This window comes from Aulonocara stuartgranti (genome assembly GCF_965226115.1).
Source record: "Aulonocara stuartgranti genome assembly, chromosome: 11".
NCBI classification, from domain to species: Eukaryota; Metazoa; Chordata; class Actinopteri; order Cichliformes; family Cichlidae; genus Aulonocara; species Aulonocara stuartgranti.
In genome coordinates, this window is record NC_138947.1 from 29,382,235 (window position 1) to 29,399,338 (window position 17,104).

General features: G+C 42.2%; 1 protein-coding gene across 1 annotated transcript in view; it reads left to right on the top strand.

Moving 5' to 3' along the window:
• bckdhb (branched chain keto acid dehydrogenase E1 subunit beta) overlaps positions 1-2,442 on the top strand; it is a 77,089-nt gene extending 74,647 nt beyond the window's left edge. Inside the window, exon 11 of the mRNA XM_082552139.1 lies at positions 1,975-2,442. The gene's annotated coding sequence lies outside the window, so the exon portion shown is untranslated. The remainder of the gene's footprint in view (positions 1-1,974) is intronic.
• The last annotated feature ends 14,662 nt before the right edge of the window (positions 2,443-17,104 follow it).

Genomic DNA, 17,104 nt, shown 5'->3' on the forward strand with positions numbered 1-17,104 from the left:
TGTAATCAAACATAAAGAGAAAAAACAAAACAAACAAAACAAAAACAGACGAACAGGAAAATGATGTTGTGTTGACTGTGTTATTCAGAGAGGGGAGAAACAACGGGGCCAGGCCCTGTGTCATTCTTCTCTCCCCCTTTTTTTGTTTTTTCTCACCATATAACCAACTCATAACCCACCAAGCTTACAGAACAACACAGGTACATGTTAAAATTCTTAAGATCATGTTTAAAAGCCCAAAAAAGGAATTTTCTTTCATTCAGTAATCACTTGTATTAATCAATCAGCAGAAAACATGTCACAATGTGAATCTTTTTACCACTAAACTTGTCGTGTCATCACTGGTTGGTCAGACCAGTGTCTTTTTTTTGAAACACTTGAGCCTCTAACTCAATTTCTTAGCAGCCTCTAACTGCTTTAACTCATGAGATTTTTTCATCAAAATCAAAACAGACATCTACCAGTAATTTCAGTGAGTAGACTTTAATTTTATCGTGTCCAATTTGGCACACTTTGGAAATAATTCAACAGGTAGTGCCTTACCTTTTGTATAAGCCGGCTTATGCCCACTCACGTCAGACCACTGGCTTGTGCCTGTCCATTCGACAACCTCGGACCGTCCAAACCTCCAACTTCCACCCCCATACCACAGGACGAGCCCCCAAACTGTTACGGATTCAAATATTGGGGATGGATACAAGAGGAAAACCACAATAACAACACTGGTCCGGCCGGGTTGAGTCAAACGATGATTTTAATGATCACACGCGTGGGAGATGGACACCGTACGCAGACAGCATCAGATCTCAAAATGGTGGAGCATTGATCAAACTCTTATAGCCTCTAGTGGCCCCCACCTAATCATAAAAGCCTAAACATTCACATGCTTTCTCTCACACAGCGCCTAAGCTATGACCTTGGCTCCCTGTTTATCTGCTCCTGCTGAGATGGGGCAGAAAACTCCAGTATGTTCTGTTCTCTTCTAATCAGACAAATAAGGCGATGACTTTCTGCGAACAAAATAATATTATAATCCAACAGGGGGAAGAGTACTTACTGTCAAATACAGTCAGCCTCATTTTACTTTTATTTCTTGCAAAGTTTCATATCCATAAATGTAATTTTTCCCATGTTAAACTTCATGTTATTGCTTTCAAAAAGGGAAGTGGCACTAAAGATCAGGCACATATTTTCCTGTATCTTTGTTGTTACCAATAATGTGATTACCAATATCTCTAACTGTAACATTTACTGTTCTATTTGCACTTGTATCTTTTGCTGTGCTCCAACATAAAAATTACATTTGACAAACTGTAAACGTTGTAACCCTGATTGGAAGCAAATACCAAAACTGTTTATGTACAAATTTCTCAGTAAAAAAATTTGTAAATGTTGTAGTAACACCTGTCTGGATTTGCTAATCTAACTGTAAATTAATCAAAATAAATTGCCATAGATTTGTCATTGTAGTTGAGGACGTGCATGTGGTCACTCTGCATAAAGTGTATGTACCTGATGTGAAGCTGGAGAGTTCTGAAAATGCCATAGCATTTATTATGTGTGTTTAAATACCTACCACCTTGTAATCAGACCACCCAAGGCTCATTTTAATGCCAAGCGTTAACAGGACATAGATGACAGGGGTATGCCCCTGGATTTGTGGAACTTCATCCTGGGAATCTAATACTAACAGTTTGATTCTGGTCCTTTGATTGTTTCCAGAAATGTTGAATAATGTATTGAGAGCTCTTATGCAATTCCTTTTTAATTATTACTGTCACCTTGAGTTATAGCCTTTTAAATGTTGGCCTGTAAGTCTGAAGGAGGCATTTATTACATCTCTAATCGCATCCAACACATGTCACCTCTCATCCTCACTCTTCACTATCTCCATCCAGATCTGTTTTCCTCCTCATCTGCCATCTACAGCACACTGCCAAGTTCTTCACTCATTGAATCTTTCTCCTTTTCCAGAGCCAACTCCTGGTAGCCCTGAACTTGATCGCCTCTCCTTCTTCCTCTTCTTTCATCCAGACAGTGGAGAGCAGCCAGGAAAAGACACTTTGTTGACCATCCAATCAGAAAGCGGTAACCAGATGGGTTCCATGTTGTTCTGTGTCCTCAAACTAAAAGACTGTTACCATATCTCTGAATTAGAGAGCCTTGTTCTTCTGCAAGACATAAGTGACTTCATTTGCTCGATGAAACTCCATGTAAAACTAATGTGATTTAGTTATCTCTTAGGTCAAAGTTGGATACTGTGGGGAAAAGTGTATTTGGTTTCATTTGTGACTGTCTGCCTCTCTGTGTTGTTACTTTTGATTTGAATGTGTCCAACTGTGCTCTAATCTTAATTTAGTTTGACATGAACTGAACCTTGTTGTACTAATAAAGGTGGATCTGTGGATTTTAAGGAAAATAAAAGATGCTGATTTGGTGAAAGCATTTGGTTTTGGTGTTTTGGATTTGTAGGGATTTACTTTGTCATGTTAGAAACAGAAAACAATTTCTGCTCAAGCGGTCTGGTAAAATATTTTACAGCTATATTTTATTGCTCATTCAATATATTTTGTTGTATTTATTGCACCACTTTTGATTTTTCAGCCATCTGCTCATCTTGTTCAGCCTGCGAGGAGTCTAAAGATGATGGGTTTTCTGTTATCGCAGCTTTGATTTAAAGATGTAAAATTGTGAAACGATGGAAAAAGTTGTAGAATTTTATCAAATGGCCATTACTGGGATGTTTTAAGGCTTTTCCATCTTATCAGCGCTTCCATAAGGAAATCAGTTTTCTTGTTAAACCTCTTGTCCATGTTTGCCATTTTAGATTTCAACATGGAATCAATCATGATCGTGGTTGGGAGCCTTTGCCCATTTACTGCATGTTTCTGTCCATTGAGTTATGGTTTCTCAATGGACAATAAAAGCAGTAGTTGAAAACCTGCCCTCAATTCCATTAATAAACACTGACAAGAAGCAATCGTGCCCTCAACTAGTGCTTAATGTGCCACATATATGTGCTGATCATTTAAGTATCTGGGTATGACTGTAAAGTTTTGGTCAGGTAATCATTAGGTCAAAAAAAACAAATCGTTCAAAAGTGCTCGGCAAATATCTTTGCATGTCCGTTAGACACTTCAAACCCTGTATACAAGTGGAAATGGGTACAGTTTCTCTTTAGGATTATATAGTAGACTGTAAATCATTCAGTATTGTGCAAAAGTCACCCCTCCTGTCTTGACATTTCATCATCATCATCACCATCGTTTATTTACATAGCACTTTGGCAAGCCTGGTGTGTTTTGTTTTGTTTTGTTTTTTTGCCTGTCCCGTTTGGTTCTTTTGCCATCAGAATTATTGTCTAAAGGCGAGGAAAGATGCCCAACGGATTTACTTTACCAAATTGACCATCCCAGCCTTGCCGAAATGGTCTATTTGATTCACCTTTTATTGTTTATTTTATTTATTTATTTTATTTTCACTTGCTAGATACGGGACAGACTTAAATGAGGAAAAGAAAAGGGAGAAAGGAAGAGGGGGGAAAACAGCGGAGAAGAGGGACGGGGATAAAGGGCAAAAAAACAAAAACCAACTAAATAAGCAGACACACAAAAAATGCATATATCAATCACCTGGATCACCTGTTGAGAAAGAAAAAAGAAAACAAGCAGAAGAAAACGAGAGCAATACAATAAACAACATCACAATGATATATGGGAATATAACAGTAAATACTAAATACTAAACATTATTGTGCAGCACGTAAAATCGACAGCGCACAGTGTGCTTTGAGGTAGGAGCCAAAAATGGTGTAGTTTGTGTGTGTGAGCACCCGTGTGTACACCTGTGAGCATGAGCACGCTTGTATTTAAAAGGTTCCTTCATGTAATGATCTGCTAGAGGGTGTGGGGGGCCACAGCCCCGTCCACCAGGGCATGAAGCAGGTATGGAGGAGATCAAGACTCCAGACATCCAGAGGCCCCCAGAACACAAGAGACCAAGGAAGACCAACAGAGGGGCAGCTGTGCCACTATCCCAGAAGGAGCTGAGGAGAGCCCCAGATGAGGGGTCATCCAGCAGCCGCGGAGCAGAAGCCAGGGGGGGTTGCAGTGACGTGCCCGTGAGCTCCGCCGGCAGCCAGCTGTGCCAGAGTGAGCGAGCCCCAGGCAGAGAGGCCGAGGGCACCCCACCCCCGAAGTGGCCCGAGCGAGCCCCAGGCTCCAGGCCCCGATAAGCAGCCACCAAGGAGTGAGCCGGTGTGTACCTGGGCGCCCACCCCCGGACACAAAGAACCACCAACGCACCGATGTCTGAGGGCGTCTGCCACTGGCAGGGGAAGTGGTGGGGGGAGATAGGCCTCCATACCTTAGAGCAGCGGTCCCCAACCTTTTTTGCGCCACGGACCGGTTTATGCCCGACAATATTTTCATGGACTGGCCTTTAAGGTGTCGTGGATAAATACAACAAAATAAAACTAGTACCGGTACTGAAAAAAAGAAAATTTATTCATAACACACGTGAAAAGACCCAGGAAAACCGAGTAAACGATAAAAATGATAACAAAATAACGCTGAAAACCGATAAAAACTCTGAAAACTATACATTTCACACCTGAGCCTCAACTCTCGCAGCCCGGTACCAAACGACTCACGGACCGGTACCGGTCCAAGGCCCGGGGATGGGGGACCGCTGCCTTAGAGGGCCTGAGATGTTCTCAGAGAGGTGGCATCTGATACCCAACCTGACATATAGACACAGACATACAGGCACACACCGATACAAGCATCCATTCCCACCCTCATGCTCTCGTATGCAATTACTCAACACTCAACCAACGTGGAGACAGACATAGAGAGGCACTGTACACACAATCACACTCCCCAAGCGTACTCTGGAGGGGGAAACTGCACCCAGACCCAGGTGGTGTTACCCTTTTTCCCTGCGGTGGGGAGGAGCAGACTCCGCAGCAGCAGGGAGGCCCCACACTCCAGACCCCAGTTGGACGGCCAACTCCTCCTCCCGGCCCCCCGCTCCAGCAGGTCGCAGAGAACGGGGGTGTGAGAAGACTCCAAAACCTCCCTCCGCCCTGGTGTGTTTTTAAAGTGCTGAACAACACAAAAACAAAGAGAAACAAAATATAGTATAAAATAATAGGAGGGATGTCAGTTTCCCAACAACATTTTGCTAAGAAAATGGGAAATAAGTGCATCGATTTACTGAAACTTGCAAACATAAATAGAAATGTAGTATATACTGTAAGGCAAAAACTATTCTGACTAGCATGAAAGTCGATATCGAGTGTGTGAACAGTCTTGGGTAAGCTTTGCTTTAAGTAGTCTTCGTGAATAGTTCTAGCCGGAACCCTGCTTCCCAGTTTGTTCATTCTTGTAAATATAACTGAATGATTTGACCACTCAGTGGGCTCAGCAGACTCAGCTGCTGTTCATATGATGATATTTCCTAGTAAAAAAGCAGCAGGCCAACAATATATCCTTAGATCTGCTGAGTAATGCAATTCAAAAGATAAATGCCAGACTCCTTCAGTCCTCACCCTTTCGTTCCTCCTCACTTGCCAGAGGCTTCAGTAAGTGTGATCCCTCCCACTCAGGCTTTTCCAATTCCTGATATCTTTGAAGACAGGCAAACCTCTGTCAAAGCTTTCTTCTCCAGTGTTCTTTAGCCTTTAGTCATACTCCTTATTAATTTACTTCAGTCTAAGATTTCGTACATTTTCAGTTTACTCAAGAGCAGAATTTAAGAAAGTGTTAGACCATATTCTGCCACCACGACAAACTGCATATTAGATATGCTAGAGGAATTACTAATCAGATTAACGAATTCTGCATCCCAGTTGCTGAAACCAGTTGGAATGATGGAGCTCATAAGGGATTATTCTTTAACATTCTTCACATGAGCTGTGACAAAATGAGCTGCTCTCTTGTGAGGACTCCACAATTGGCTCGAAAGAAGTGCAAACCCATCATAGTAGTAGTCTGCTCAGCACCATCTTCCATTTTCTGTACCCCTGCTCCGAATACTTCCAACATACCTGGAATGGTATCAGGACCTGTGAAAATTCACCAGAACTTTCACGCCAGATACACCTTGGGATTTCCAGTCCTCCTTGGCAGGGTCAGGGCCTATGATCCTGAGGGGCGGTCTTTGGTTCATTGGGCTTACATCCTGGTTCCCCTTCTAATCTCTGACTTTTACAAGACAAACCCTGACCAAGCTTGCAGGCCACCTAGAAGCTTTTGTTTCTATCTTGTTCTCAGGTAGAGTGTACCCTGGGTCACTGTTCGGCCCTACTTTCTGGTCCACTGCACACCTGCTTCGCATTTCCTCAACACTCCTCTGGAACAAATGCCTAGCTGAAACCTCCACTCTTGGCCAGACCATTGCTTCAAACATTGTGATTTACCTAGTTTCCTGACCTTGTTTTGTCATCTCTGTTCCTAACTCCTACTGCTGTGTATTTTGGCTGGCCCCTGCAACCCGATGGAATGGCTTGATGTGTCCTTGGCTCCAGTTGAACTTGCAAACCAAGATCTGGCAATTCCTCAACAATACTCACCCTAGAATATTTATCTGCTTTCTCACCCTCTACCACTTCTTACCTCTAGAGCTGTCATCTGCCTTCCCCACCTGCAACTCAGAAAAGAGACCCAAGTTAGGTGTCCATTCACAGTTCATTCCTTAGATTCATTGGAAACACTTCTAACCTGTTCTTTCTTCTCCAAAAATCATCTGGCACAACAGTGTTTGGACCCTTCAAGCAAAACTTTTACCTGAAAGTATTGACCTGAATCCTGAGTGCATCTTTGCTTGTCTAAATGAATGTGTAATGTATGCACTGGTCTCTTTGGGTCATGCTTATTCTTGAAATAATAACACTCATTAACAGCCACCCATCCACCCTTGGTAGAAAAACTGGATTTAAAATCGATCGAGCCATTGTCCAACAATGAAAGCCTGGCTCCTTGGAAGTAAGATAAAAAGACATGTAACAAAACCGGACTATTACCAAACCCTTTATCTTCAAGAAAGCATGACAATGAATAATAATAATACTCATTTTTAACCTTCCCAATAAGCTTTTGGCTAAACTGTGAAAAATGTGTAAGCAGATAGTCTCTACATTTTTGTCTTATGAGGTCTACAAATACCCAAGAAAAAAAAGCTGCTAAAATGCTTCATAGAGCTTAGGGCACCTGCAATTGTGTGGCTTCCTGTGACCTTTTCAATACAAGTGACTCACATTCACATTACACTTCGTGTTACACTAAATCATTTGATGCAATAACGCTGTAAAAATATAACTGGGTGCAGCTTATACAGATCTAAATTGACATCAAATGATAACTAAATTTGCTAGATTCTCATCCTATGATTTGTTTTAAGAATACAGGTGCTTTCATTGTTTACAGATCATCATTTCAGAGGCATGTCTGAATTACATCAACACAAATGGAATTTATAGTGTTGATGTATAAATTTAAATTTTTATGGTATTGTATAAATGGGTGAAAGACACTATGAAAGCAATTTTGGCACTTACATACACTTTACTTTATTCCAAAGCAAATTAAAAAAAACACAAAAAAAACCCCATTTTGCCTTTGTAGTATGTTAAAACATAGCACTTTGATCTTCAAATCATTCTTTCATCTTCTCATTCCTTGCAGTTGCATGTGAAAACTGCAATTTAGTCAGATTCTTCCCCATATGCTCAGTTTAGAAACAGTCATGCTAAGTGATGTAAAAATGTCTTACTGCCTCTTGCCTTCAGTACGTACTGTTTCACCGAGTCTCATGCTGTGGGGAAAGAAAAATCAGCCTGCTAATGAAATGTACAGCCGAGGCATACGAAGGACCAGATGGCCCCATGCCTCAAGGCCTTTGCTTTTAATTTGTGCCTTAAATGCTGAGCTGAGTGGAGTTTAGGAGAAAGGTGAGAAGGACTTCAAAGTGTGAATAATAACTTAATAGAGTGATGTTTTCCCTGTGGCGCTGCCTGCCTGGGACTTTTAAAGGAAGGGCTATAAGGCCCAGAATTCTCAACAGGATGGCTTAAATTCAAATCTACACCCCCAGCGAAAGTCCCAACGCTTTAATGTAAAACAGCCATCTGGAAAATCTTCTGAATGTTACTCACTTTGCAGATTTGGCTATTTCTTTCAGTTGTTTTTAATTTTAATTTTTTCTTGTTAGGAGCATAGAAATCAAGATGTGTGTCACAGTGTGCGCCACTTGCCCATTTTCTTTTAATATTTTGGGAGCAAATGTACTCAATGTGTCACTTTGTAAACGATTTGTAAAACTAACATGAACAGCCTTGTGAACTGTACAAGAAACTCCATCAGTGATGTTTGCTGAGCTTCCAAGAAATCGACTCTGTTGCAAACAAAAAGAAAAGAAAAACATTTCAAAGCATGTAGCTCTGATCCTGGCTTGCAAAAACCATAAATTTAGGACAGCTGTATTAGAAGTGTACTGGTAGATTTCAGGGTTTTGTGTTTTTGTTTGCCCCCTGGCAGGGTCTCCCATGGCAAATTGGTCTTGGGTGAGGGACTAGACAAAAAGTGATTCAAAAACCCCTATGAGTTGAAGATCTAGGAAACAGTTCACCCTACCTGGCATAGGGTTACTGAGGCCCTGCCCTGGAGCCAAGCCCAGAAAAGGTGCCCACGGGCGAGTGCCTGGTGGCCAGGCCTTAGTCCATGAGGCCCAACCGAGCCTGAAAGGGATATGGGCCCACCTTCCGGTAAGCCCGCCAACCACAGAAGGAGTCGTAGGGGTCATGTACAGTGTGAGCTGGGTGGTGGCCAGGGACGTAGACCCTGGCTGATCTATTCTTGGTACTGAGATTACCAACTGGGACATCTGAACATCACTTCTCGGGTGGGGAAGGAGCCTGAGCTAGTGCGTTAGGGTTAACAGGTGCCGGCTAGGTATAGTCAGGCTCACCTCAATGCACAGCTTTTGCTTCTGGAACCCGTCTCCTGGTTCCAGGCTGGACTCTGTCTCAGTCTGGGGATGCTCTTGGTGAAAGGCGGAAGGCCGGGGTGGGTATCTTAGTATCCCCTCGACTTGCTGCCTGCACATTGAGTTTTTTCCCAGTAGATGAGAGGGTTTGTTCCCTGGGCCTTCGGGTCGGGAATGTTGTCTGCGCCATGACAGTTCAGAGTTACCAGCCTTCCTGGAGTCCCTGGGTGGGGTTTTTGAAGGAGGGTAGTCTTACTGGGAGACTTCTACGTTCATGAGAGATCTGCAAAAGAGAGATCTGCAAGGGGGTGTGATTTGGAGGAATGGGCTGCCAGATCTGAACCCAAGCAGTGCTCTATTACTAAACTTCTGTGCAAATCAAAGTTTGTCCATAACAAACATCATGTTTGAACATAAGGATGTCCCTAAGAGCATGTGGCACCAGGACACCCCAGGCCGCGGCCCAATGATCAATTTTGTTATTGTATCATCAGATCTATATGTCCATATGTTCTGGATGAACCCAGGTGAAGAGTGGTGCTGAGCTGTCAACTGATCACCATCTGGTATTGAGTTGGATCAGGTGGCAGGGAAGGATGCTTGACTGACCTGGGGTGCCTAAATGAATAGTGAGGGTGCGCTGAGAACGCGCCCCCTGTCCGTAAGACCTTCAACTCCCACCTCTGGCAGAGCTTCGACAGCAGCAGAGACTGGGGGCATTGAGTCCAAATGGACCATGTTCAGCACTATTATTGACGCTGCTGCTGCACTGAGCTGCAGCCACAAAGTGGTTGATAACCACTGAACCAGATGTCGAACACCAGAGGTGAAGGGAGCCATCAGGCTGAAGGAGGAGTGCTATTGGGCTTGGCTAGCCTGTGAGACTTTGGAGGCAGTCGATAGGTACTGACAGGCCAAGCAGAAAGCAGCTCGGGCAGTGGCTGAAGCAAAAACTCGGGTGTTGGAGGACTTTGAAGAGCCCATGGAAAACCCTCATAGTGTTCTGTGGGAGGTGCTTCAGGAGTATGGGGTGTGGCCTGCTGCTATAAGCCATTTGATCCTTATACAATTAGACAGTTACTGCCCCAAGTGGAGGAGTTTAAGTATCTTGGGGTCTTGTTCACAAGTGAGGGGAGTGAGCGATTGACAGATGGATTGGTGCTTCGGTTGCAGTCATGCAGACACTATACCAGTCCATTATTTTGAAGAGACAGCTAAGCGTAAAGCTGAGTTCTTAATTTACCACTTGATCTATGTTCACAAGCTTTGGATAGTGACCAAAAGAACAAGATCGTGGACACAAGCGGTAAAAATTAGCTTTCTTCATGGGGTGGATAGCATGTCCCTTAGAGATAAGGTGAGTAGTTCAGCCATCCGGGAAGGGCTCAGAGTAGAGCCGCTCCACATCTCCATACTCCACATCGAAAGTGGAGTATGGAGGTAGTGCAGACATCTGACAAGGATGCCTCCTGGGCGCCTCATGGGTGAGGTGTTCCGGGCATGTCACACCAGGAGAAGGCCCCGGCCGTAGACCCAGGACATGCTGGAGAGGTTTTACCTCTCAACTGGCCTGGGAACACCTTGGTCTTCCCCTGGACAAGCTGGAGGAGATGACTGGGCACCAGGACACCCCAGGTGTACTTAGGCTGCTGCACCCAGTCCTGGATAAACAGAAGAAAATGGATGGATGGATGGATGGATGGATGGATGGATGGATGGACTTGTCTGCATGCCAAATGCTCTCTTCCCTGTTTCTCATAATCTTAGAGACTTGGCTGGAGTACCTCCTACGTTTCCACTGTCCCAACCAAGAAACTGACCTCACAGCCGTTGTTTGTAAGTGGTGCTAGTTTCAGTCATTATGCTGTTTATAAGGTTGAGGAAAAGTGCATTTAGCTGAGCCTGAAAAATCACTTGAATGAGTGACAAAATGTTTCTCCCATTGTCCCATACGTCCAGATGAAGAGAATAAACTTTTGGGGGGGCACTTGTAATAGTGTTTCCCCAGTTTAAAGTCTCTTGACTCTAAATGAATCAAAAGAGAACAAAGAAATCTAAATTTTAGCACATATAAAAACCTGTAAAGAAAACTTCACTTAAGTATCTGTTTGGCCTGTACAGTTTCAGATAGGATTCTCAGCACTCTGCACCACAAACTCTTGCCAATATATAGATAAAATCATATGTCATTTTGGTCTGGGTGAAAGCAGGGCCTTTAACCATGTTGGCGCAGCGATCCCTCCTTTGGGTGGGGTGGCAAAAGATGACCTCTGCTTGGTAGGGATACCATAATAGCATCTGTGCGCTTGACAGTGTGTCATTACACACTAAATTTACATGAAACTCAAAAACCCAGGGTGGCAGGTCACGACGCAAAGCAACGGGGGGTGAAGATCCTCCGGTGCATGTCCAACTGTACAACCACAGATGAGTGGAGATTATAGAACTGCTCAGCCTGTAATGTGGCCCTTTGTACATTTCAGCGGTCGTAGAGGCATGTTTTACAACATTGGTACAAATTCACGAGATTGCTTTGTATTTATTCAGCGTGATATTTAATTATAACACAAACAGCCTGGGATAGTTTTCTGTGATTAACGCAGACAAAAAATGAAGATAGTGATAAAGTAAATGATCTGTTGTGGACAGAAAAAAGTACCAAATAACTTCATTTGTCGTTAACTTCATTGTTTCTTGCAGTGCTACATAAACTCTATAAATCGAATTAGAAACTAATTTCTGAGAAGCACGTTAATTTTTACTGATAAGAAAAACACTGCTGGTTTTATTAAAAACGTCAAATGAGCAGTACAGCATGTCATGACCGCTCACATCTGTGCAACAGAGATGTATTGAACATGCCTTCAGTAATGAGTGGTGGCAAGGCCTCTGTCAGTCAAATTAAAAGCCTCCAAGTGTTACCTTTGCATGAAAGTCCTTTAAAACATTATGGTCAGCAAAAAAGTAAATCTTAGCTGAGTTGTAACATTCTTGTTGGGAAAACTGTGATTTATGCATCACATAAAGGTCATAGATTGGAATAAAAGATTTACACAAAATATGCAAGCCCAGCTGACCCAAACCAGTTCAGTTCAGTTTCATTTATACAGAGCCAGTTCACAACAGCTGTTGTCTCAAGTCGCTTCATAAAGATCCTACAATGTTAAAGAGAGAACCAAAGGATTTGGCAAGCAAAGAGAAACTGTTTAAACTGGCGACTGTCAGTTAATACCGGTGGTGTCAAGCATAAGGCCCAAGGTCCAGAATTGGCCTGGCAAAGACTCCAATCCACCCCACAGGACAGCTTTGGAAAGTGTGACGAAGTGCATGGAGCATGTCGTTTTCAGGGTTAGCTTTTGCTATTCATACTGCACCAAAGTAATTAAGCAATAGATAAACAAGAAAATGACAGAAAAGCCATTTTCCACTGTCTGCTATAGAAATGTCGTTCCACATTTAAAATGATTTTTTTTAAATTGGCATTTTCTGTAAATTGAAACAAAAGGGATTGTTTGCAAAGAGATATATTTTGCTGCACTTGTGATTGATTTGCACACAATCATTAGTTGTTATTAAAATTCAGCTCTATTCCACAGTATGTCTTGTGTCCTGTCTTCCTCCCCTTATCCCCCAACCAACTGCAGCACATGTCTGCCCCAAACTTACTTGCCCCTGGTTCTGCCAAAGGTTTCTTCCTGTTAAAAAGGAGTTTTTCCTTCCCCACTGTCACTAAGTACTTGCTCATAGGGTGTTGTCTGTTTCTTGAGGTTTTCTCTGTATTATTGTAAAGTCTTTACCTTACAAATAGCAACTAGTTGTGATTTGGCACTATATAAATAAAATTGAGTTGAAGCTTAGTAATGGGTTTACTAACAGCTGCACAGCACAATAACTACACAGCGCAACCTTTTTGACACTGTAATTATGCCATCTGTCTGTTCTCAAGCTAAAAGTAAGCTATTGTGTTTTTGTTTTATAGTCTGTTTTATTTATAGAACAGGCTGTGTTATCTATCTTTGCCGGGATACTTTCCAATTGCTCTTTAGACCTGAAAGGATCCCTGACTTCAGAGGTTCATGGAGTTAGGGCACACTAATGCAGAACAGGATACAGCCTACATTTTATTACCTGTTGGTAATGGAGAGATAAAAAGCTAAGCCTTTTCTGAACTTTGACAGAGAGGCACGTGAACGCTGTTCCTTATAGGTCAGTCCTTCATATAGTGTTTGACAGGAAAGAAAATAACGAAGTGTTAAAAATTCTACCCTTTAAGGCAGAACTGAAATCTCTCTCAACTCTGTGGATTATATTATGTTCGATAATCACTCGGAGGATAAAATTACTGCCTATAAACTACTGTCCTTATGAGATAAGTGTATTTGCCTGTAAAAACCCAGACCATAGTGTTTACCTCCTAGAATAACACGGGACTGATGGAGAACACCAGCTGTTTTTGTTCCATTTATTCAAAGCTTCATTACCTAGTCAAACATTTACCTGCAAGCAGTGTGCTGTCACAAGTGCACACACAGACACAAAGCATGCACTGTACATTAGTTCACTAGTGCCATAAGACCTAAGAATTGACTCCACAGCAAATACTGTTCGCGTTTTCAAGTGTTGTCCACATGTCTCTTTAAAACCAAACAGGGCACTCTGAACGACTCTAAAACACAAAACACATGCACATTTGCCTGTCTTACGATCAGAGCTTCCCCTCTCATGCAGAACTGCTGGATATCATGAATGAGTCTTTCTTCATCATCACAGAGTTACAAAAGTTCTGGCCATTTTGTCTGACAGTTGGTTGCAATGGAGTTATTGGAAAGTGGTGGGGGGGATACTAAACACTCTTGGTTGAATGGATGTAATTTTGCCTGGCTGTTGGCTTGACAGTGTGTTTTAATGTGCCAGTGACGTCCTGTTAGAGACAGAGGGCAGTTCAGTGTCACCTGACGTAAGGGGCTCTAATTTGTTTAGCAATGAAATAATTTCCAGCCTAACTGCAGGAGTGTTGCATGTAAGGCTCTCTGTGGAAAGTTCTGTTTCTATGTGTTGCCCATTCGAGAAGGGCAGCGTTTTTGCACTTCACCTTGGTGGTAACAACACATTATTATGTCTGAAAACTGATACTGTACAAATGCATCCCATCTGCGCGAGTGGGGGAGCATGATGTTTGCAAAGAGAGAAGGTGAATTTAACAGACCCGAAAGGCTTTTGGTTAAGGTAACATCCTGATTATTGGTGAGATTATGTCATTGTTGTCTTCACAGTGGAAACAGAACAGGTCTCTATTTGGACTGGGTTATTTGGGACAGAAAATTGAAATCCCAATTGGTGAATTAGCTTAAACTGTTTGTACTGTGCCTACAAATGGAAACTCCAAGGGCCTTGGCATACTTCTCGAAAGTTATGTTTTCAGACAAAGTCAGCTTCCACCTCAATAGAGTTTCAGTCATTTTACTTGAAATTTTGTTAGAGCAGCCTTTGAGGTTTGTGCATTAGAAACAGAGAAGGAAAATGCTTGTCTAATATTTGTTCTAGGAAAAGTCATTATAAGAAAGTTGAAAAATTCTTCAACGGGAAGGCTGTTCTTGCCTATCAGTCTTCACATTGTGAAGAGGAATAATGAATAAAGCCTTGGTCTGGAGTTTAAAGAAGATTCTTTAAAACTGAACTCCCATTATTATTTTTTCTTAGCTTAACCATTTGACAAGCTTTTACACTTAAAGTGCTTAGAAAAAATTAAAAGAGCCACATGAGAAATTATCCAAACCTTACATACTATTTCATCTCTCACATGGCCTTTCTGCATTGTTATCCTTACTGAAAATGTTGTGTAAGCAGCATATTTAGCAGCAGCCTTGAATACTCTCAATGCAGTTACACAGAAGAGAAGTAAGAGTGTAGGTGATACCTGCATTTTGAAAGTGCCTAACATATAACAGTGATACAAGTATCAGCGTTACACAGTATGTTAGGCAGATGGATTAGAGTCGACACTGTTACAGTGCGCCACATTTAGACAATCTGTTTGATTAGAGATGAGGCAGACATCTAGAAAAACATCTTTTTTTTGTAGTCACAGCATTCTTCTTCTTTTTGTGTCTGCAAAGAACACACATGATAGCCACTTTTCCACCACACTCCTTTGCCTCCATGACATGTGTTTAGCAAATTCTGACCTCAACTCAGGACACGGTCTGTCATTTTTTTCGACTGTGTGGCATAGTTTTTACCACCTATGGAAGTATGAGTGTAACATGAAATCGACTGGACTGGCCATATATGTGTGTATGTGTGTGTGTGTGTGTGTGTGTGTGTGTGTGTGTGTGTGTGTGCGTGCGTGCGTGCGTGCGTGCGTGCGTGCGTGCGTGTGGCTAACAGTTTTCACTTAACAGGTTCAGCAACCAGTTTGTCACAATTTAGAAAACTCCATCATACCCCTTTGAATTTGAATAAAAATTCATTTGGTTACCACTAAAAAGCATTTCCACCACTTATTTGCAAATGTTGCAAATGAAATAAAAATATACTTGATTAGGTGTGAGTAAGTGTTCTCATAAGCATACACCAAATTGTGATATAAAAAATGCCATCAACCTGTGACTCTAAGGAAGTATTTCTAATATGCTGCCTGAGCAACTCTGGTTTCTGCTTTTATCAGAATATACTGATTGATTTCTGTTGACACAAAGATGTGATAATGCATTAAAATGATTTGCAGTCTTCTTGTATGTGAGAGTATCTGTGTTCTCCCTGTGACTGTATGGAGTTTCTCAGGGTGCTTTGGTTTCCCACCAAATTCCAAAGACATTCCTGTGAGGTTATTTGTGGATTATTAATCCAGTAGGTGTGCATGTGAGAGTATGTGGTTGTGTCTGTGTCGCTTAGCTCTGTGATGGACTGGTGGCATCTCGAGTGTGTACCCCGTCTCTCATCCTATGATAGCTGGGACAGGATCCAGCCCCCTCCCCTGACCCTAAGTTGGATGAGCGGTTAAGAGAATGGATGGATGAATTTCAGCGTTGTTTTGTTTTTTTTAATACTGCCTCTGAACTCATCCAGAGGGGGATTTCTTTCCAAATTCTCCGAATGGTGGCTTTAAATCTAGAAACTGTCACAAGAGTTTTTACTTTTCCATTGTGCTGGCGACATCCTCAGTTTTTCATGGCTACATAACTGCGCCAGACTATAAAGTGCAGACGTTCATTGCATTTCAGTTCTAAGCGATTGATGAGCTAAACTGCTAGAGAAGCGATATCTCCACATTATAGCCGATTATTGTTAAATTTTGGGTTTGTGGCATCTGAGGTAAATGTTGCCTGTTTTTAAGTATGCTATCTCACATTCTGTGAATATACTTACATCCAGTATCCTTTCAGCTGTAGGTGGTCAGATAGGGTCTGCTCAGCAGCTGGTCAGCAGGAATGTTAAAAATAGGTAAAAATGTCTGGGCACGCTTCATCAACAGCATCTGCCATGCAGCATTTCTGTCCAACACTTTGATGTCCCTCTGTACTTAAGCTCCCATCGAGAAGAACGAGTGTAAACCACTTGTATTGCTTATCACAAAATTATCTATTGATATCAGCTGCTTGTCCAAGAGTTGTATAAAGGCTGCATCTTCCTGCATTCCATGAGATAAATAGCTTCCTCTGGGATGTTTATAAGTATGCAGTTAATCAGCTCATACGATATCTACAAATGGGAAAGGCACCAAAGAAAAGTCCAGTTAACATTCGCATCAAGCCATTTGTGTTATCTTACACTGTCTCATATATATTGTGTGTACAGTTGTACAGTTTCAGACAGCAGTGGTCTGGAAATTGAGCTTTTCCTCCATGAAGAGTTTTTATGAGAGAATTTATTACAGTAACAGTTTGCTATGATATTAGCCAGTCAGTAGCTAGAAACTGCAGCTTTACCAAACCATTAGCACAGCATGATATCGGCACGACTCTCCGTCGGTCTTTGCATCAAGACCATCTGCTAGACACATATTTCCACAGTTTGAACATGCCAGCCTTCGTGCAGAGCTCGAAAATACACTATCGTGCCTTAAAATGTAATGTTTTCACAGACTGAACATACCAGTCAGGGCTTGTGGCATGACTTC